Source organism: Cupressus sempervirens, chromosome 11 (genome assembly GCF_028749045.1).
Source record: "Cupressus sempervirens isolate cs-2001-9-10 chromosome 11, ASM2874904v1, whole genome shotgun sequence".
Lineage (NCBI taxonomy): Eukaryota > Viridiplantae > Streptophyta > Pinopsida > Cupressales > Cupressaceae > Cupressus > Cupressus sempervirens.
In genome coordinates, this window is record NC_143128.1 from 125,963,642 (window position 1) to 125,969,663 (window position 6,022).

Sequence of the window (6,022 nt, forward strand, 5' to 3'; positions counted from 1 at the left end):
TTCCACAAAAGCCTTGTTAATGATTGCCATTAAAGCTGCGGGTTAGAGAAATGAGCAAATCGTTGCACGTAAATTATATATCCTTGCTAGGAGATGAAGTGAAGAAGTCATGCTTTTTCCCTGAGAATGGACATGCTACAAATCTTGCAATACATTTGCCACCTGCAATTTATTGAGCTCAGTGCATGATAAAATGTTAATAGGACTTAGTTCTTTTCCTGCTTGATGTGTCAATGCATTGTGCCAATCATTTGAAATACAAAATTTGCTCCAAATTCTATTCTCTTTGGTTTGCTCATGTGTTTGGTTTGAGCTCTGCAGTTTTAATTGACTTTGAGAAGATTTAATTAAATAGTGCCTACACCTTGTCTTGCATGGGATGACTTGGGAGTGTTCTTGTTAGCATTTTGCCTGCTCATTTTGTCAAACAGATTATAGATATCCTTTAAAATATATGTTCCTTCTTTGCTAGTGAATTTGCTTCTTCTTCTTTTTTTTGGTTTCTGAATAGATGAAGAAGTGCTTGTGGAACTATTATTTGATTTCCTCCAATCCTTTTTACCAAAGCATTTTTCTCTTTGAATTCCAAACTCCACATTTTCGCAAATTCTGTTACAATATTCAACATCTCCAAAAAGGGCAGGGTCATCATCAAAATCCTTCTATATCACTTAATGGTATTATTACAAGCTTCTACTCTCTCATAGCGAAATCTTATCCCATGACTTGAGGTCTCTGTTCATAGAAATAAGTAGAAACTTCATTGAAGGAGGAGAGAGCTTGAGTAAAGATGATGATAAAAATTGTAGACAACATAGATAGAGTGGTGAGCCAAGGTTTGGTATGATGGCTGGTGAAGGAATCGAGGAATCTACCCTTCCATTTGCTCCTGTAACCCTCAGTGATCTCCTGAGCTCCTCCAGTGAAGGAATAGCCATGCCTTTGCACAGATCATCACACAACTAGTCACCTCTATTTGACACATCAGCTGCATGTGTAATACCTTTTCCAGATCATGAGTTGGAGAACATTGTGTATGATTATGAAGATAGGTACTTCATACATGATACGTGGCTTCTTTCACATTGGAATTAAACTCTAGGATTTTGAAATATTCTGACCACACCACTTTCATCCTCAAAATAAGAGCTCTATCTCAATGCAATGATAGGCATCATCAATAGTTATGGTCTTGCTTTTGTTACTATTACTTTCAAACTCATCCTAACTGACATTCGAACTTTATTTCCAACCAGTAGTTTTTTTAACAGGCAGATTTGGTGTTGGGATGTTCGAGTTAGCATTAGGTTAAAAAGTTGGAGTATGGGGAGAGAGAGCATGGCTAGTACATGGAGAGAGAAAAATTGAGACTCAAACTTAAAACCTTAACCTGTACTTCTCTCTAAAGGTTTTAGTACGTGGAGAGAGAAAAGTAAGGGAAGAGAGGAAGTTTGAATTTTCTTGAGTATTAATCTCTCTCTTTTCAATTAATTAGTATAATTAAACTCTCCATAAAATGTTGGGGAAACAAAGTGTATTTTAGTTTTGAAGTCTAAATGTTCAAGTTTGAGAATATACAACTAATAGTTTAAGTTCTATTTCAATTCAACTACTTTCAAGTTTTCAGTTTGAAAAAGATATATGTAACAATGTTAATTTTGTTTTAGTTCAACTAGTTAACAACTAGTGGTGTTTCAATATGCTTAGAGCTCCCAATGTAGAAACTCGGGCTCTGATACTAGATGTAACACCTTGCCAAGGGATCTAAAAGAATTAACCTAAGTTTTAATAAGTTTGCAAACTTTTTTTTTTAAAGAGAGAATAGCATACACATCAATTATAAAGTAGTAGAAGCAATTACATACAAGTGTATAGAAGAAAACATAATAGATTACATGCCTTAAGGATCCCAAGACATTGAGTTGCATTTTAATTTAATTAATACTAAGTCTAATAAATATCACATACACATGAAAGAATAATTACACATCCAAGTTCATTTAAATAATATACATTTGTTTTGACTACAAATTGGCAATAAATTTAGAATGCTCAACCATCCACTATACATATTATAGGGTATGAAAGGTTGAAAGAATATACATTTATAAAATAGGCTATATCATCCCTTTTGGATCCATGAAACAAAGTACAATACAATAAGTAAAAATTATGAACCATGAAGATATAACCATCCCTCATAATACACAAAGATAGAATGAAAGGAAAAGAAAACAAGAAACTCCAACCATGGCAACAATGGACGAATCTCAATGGTAAGAGTAAAAGCACTACCACCCGATCACATGGTAACTCAAAAAGACTTGCTCCCAATGCATTGAGGAGATAGTCACAAGTCCTAAACAAAATATCAATGCAAAAATAAAAAGTATTATATCAAAGTCAAGGAAACCCTAAAAGTAATCTAACTCAAAAGGTTCCAAGATAAATTGACATCTAGACCCAGAGGCAAACACAGACATGTAGGAAATCTATACTGCTAATAGGGAAGTGTCATCACATGAACCAACTCTAGGGTTACCTAGCTAGTATTTAAATCCTTCACCCCCCTAGTGACTCTATGTGGCACTAGTATCCTTTTGTATTGACAAGGCATACTAATGAGTCAACTCTAAGGTTACCAAGCTAGTCTTTTAATTCTCTAGCCCTGTAGTGACTTCTTGTAGTAGCAATATCTTGTTAATTCATTTTAAACCCATTTAATGAAATGTTATCACTTATTAAATAACCTGCAATGGGTTACCCTAGCAGCCACCTTGGGCCTTGGCCTCCATTGCAAGCCACTTCCCAACTTAACATATATATTACCAACTCTAGGCTCATAAAAGTAAAAATCAAAGAATCACAATTTTCACCTTAGTCCTATACAAATGACTAGAAAGTAGCAAACGATAATTCATAATATCCCATCAGTTCTTTATAAGCAACTAGAAAACATCCCAAAAATGCTAATTAAACACTCAAAACAGTTAAGTCAGATATGTCATAAAATCCATCTCATTATCCCACAAGGACAATGAAAGTAATAACCAACAATATAATCAATCTCATCATAAAGAATACCAACACATTACCATGATTGAGTTTAAAATATCAAGATCAAATAAGCATAATACCACAATCACAAAACTCCCAAGCCTCTAGTAGATGTCCTAAAATTTGTCAACACTCTAGTCAACCCAAGCCCAAAACATAGACAACATACATATAATAGAGTAGTTTCATAGTTGGTTTAATTTTGAAAACACATAGTTTTGAGTTAATAGAGTTTTGAGTTAATAGTAAGGTTTTAGTTTTCATTTTCAACATGAGTTTCTAAGTATAAAAGATTACATCTTAATCCTTACAATTTAACCCATTTCTTCTATTTGAATAAAATGTACAATTGCCCTAATTTTATTTCAGGTCCTTTATTCTAAATAACTAAAGGGTAATTATTTATTTGGTTTGGCAATGATGCCTTCAGGAGGAGTTGCAACAGGACATGTTACGAAAGATTAGGTTTTGAAGGTTGTTGTAGGCATTCAGACTGGCATTTGGAGAAATGGTAATGGTAGCAATGGATTTTAGGTTCTACTTCAATTTTTTTCTTCCACACCCATTGTTTAACCAACTATGGCGACCATGCATTCTTCCCAATTTTAGAGTTGCAAATTTCCTATAAAGAATTTAGTTTAGGGTTTCAACTCTATTTTTAATGGTAAGGCAGTGGTTCAACTTGCGAAGCCTTTCTTTGTCAATCCACACTTCATTGATCATTGAGGTAAATCTTATGTCGAAAGCCCTAAAATGGAGTTTCAGATTCATTACTAAAGATTCTCCCCATTGTTGAAGGATGTAACAAACAGAACTGGCAAGGTTTTTCCTCTTATGAATTTGGTGAGACATCTAAATGGGCCATGCAATGATTTCTAAAAAAGAGGCATGTCAAAATTTTTAGGCAAGATACCACAAATTCTAATCAATTTCATCCAGGACATCATTTGCAGGGTTGCAATGGTTGGAAAAGAAAGCATTCTTCATTAGGGCCCAAGCTTTTTGACAAACAACCTATCCTTGATATTTTTTATGGAACTTTGCAGGGTCCCCTATTCACATACTAAATGCCAAGTCCCTGAATGAAGGAAGTGTTCCTAATGAAGAGCTTCCTAAAGAACCTATTAGGCTGATTGATGCCAATGATCAAACTTTGCATTTAGATTCCTTGCCCAATTCAAGCCAAGTTCACTTTAGTCCAAAGAAGCAAAGGCTAGTTTGGTGAAAGCAATCCTGCACAGATAGTACAACACATGAATTTCAGTAGCATAAAATTGATCACTTGTCCATCACATTTCCAAGTCACATGTTGCAAGAATTGGTTGTTGTTCTCTAACAATCTTCTCTCATTAGTAATTTCAATTTAGATTCTATTGGCATTTCAGATATTAAACATTGGGCTTTTAAAAATTGGATAGGTGTTAAAGATGTGTTTTATATAGATTAGCAATCTTAGTTCTTTATTACAATTTTTGAATCTAAAGAAGTTAGAGATTTTATGCATAGATTTAAAGGGTGCTTTTTTTTTGGGGTATGGCTTGTATACTATGATCTAAATTCCAAATTTTAACCCATAATCATTATAGATTCAGTTCTACCCATTCTGGATTTCCTTTCCACGATTGCCTTTAGAATATAGGGATCTGAATACTATTGTTCCTGCAAATAAAATTGGCTTTTTCTTGAAGCATGATCTCGTCCCATATGATTGACCACATTTGTGTGTCAAAGTCTGTGTGCTTCTAGATATGAGAAAAAACATTCCACCTTTAATATTTAGATTAATTCTCCGTGGGGGTTATGGAATCAGCTTATTTAGGTTTAGGATGCAGACATAATTCAAAGATTCCAATGTACTCTTGGTCATTTTAACACCCAATGTCTAAATGGTGTTCAAGATTTAACAAAAGTGTGCTCTCATCATACTATAGATCCAAATCTTTGCACATTTTAGAGGTTAATAGAAGGTCCTACAATTTTACTTGGAAAAGATCCTGTAGTAGAAGATTTCTGCACTCCACACACATTCACATCTTCTATTTCTTACAAATTTTCAGATGTAATGTTCTCCTATTTGTTAAAAATACTTATGCCTTTTGTTCATTGTTTGATGGAGCATTCTGAAAGGATTGCTATTGTTCCTTTCAAGAGAGATTCTTTGATTAAATATCATTTGAATATTCCAAACATATTATCTTCACTAGCCATTCAAACATCAAATTTAGACATTTGCAAAGGATTGGCTGATTGGAAGACTTCTCAAATTGAAGAAAAAATTGTTTTAGAAAGAGCCTCCAACATAATTTTTGGTATTATAGAAGAGGAAGGCTTCCCAGGTGTTAACCACAAGAATAAACAATTGGATGATTTATTTCAGCAATATCAGTTCTGGTTTCATAAGTCTTCTCTTTGCTTGCAGGATAGTGAGAAATTATTTATTCCGAGGAATATCTCAAATGTTATTGCTTCTTAGCTTGAGGAAGATATTATAATTGCTAAGGACCCATTGGGAATTGAAGAGTACATATATAACAATATACAAGATTGTGTAATTAATTAGTCTTCTTTACATGAGGATACCAATTTGGAACAAACTAAGAATAATAAGGATTCTTTACAAGATCAGATAGATGAAACTCCTTTAGGCCTTTATGATTATAATCAAAACTCTCTCGATTGCTCAATCTATTTCCTTGAATCAGCAAGTTATTAAAACTCCAAAATCAAGAGGATAGCCTAAAGGATCCAAGACTAGAATTGAAATTTCCTCTGGTATTTAGACTACTTTGGATGATAAATTCATGGTTTCTAAGAGAGTAACAAGGAGAACAAAAGGTTCTCCTTGTCCACAATGAAGATAAATTCTTGGAATATCAGAGGTATCAATGGCTCTAACAAAATAAAAAGGATCAAATGCTTAATAGATGATATGAAATTAGATATTGTGTTGCTTCAAGAAACAAAA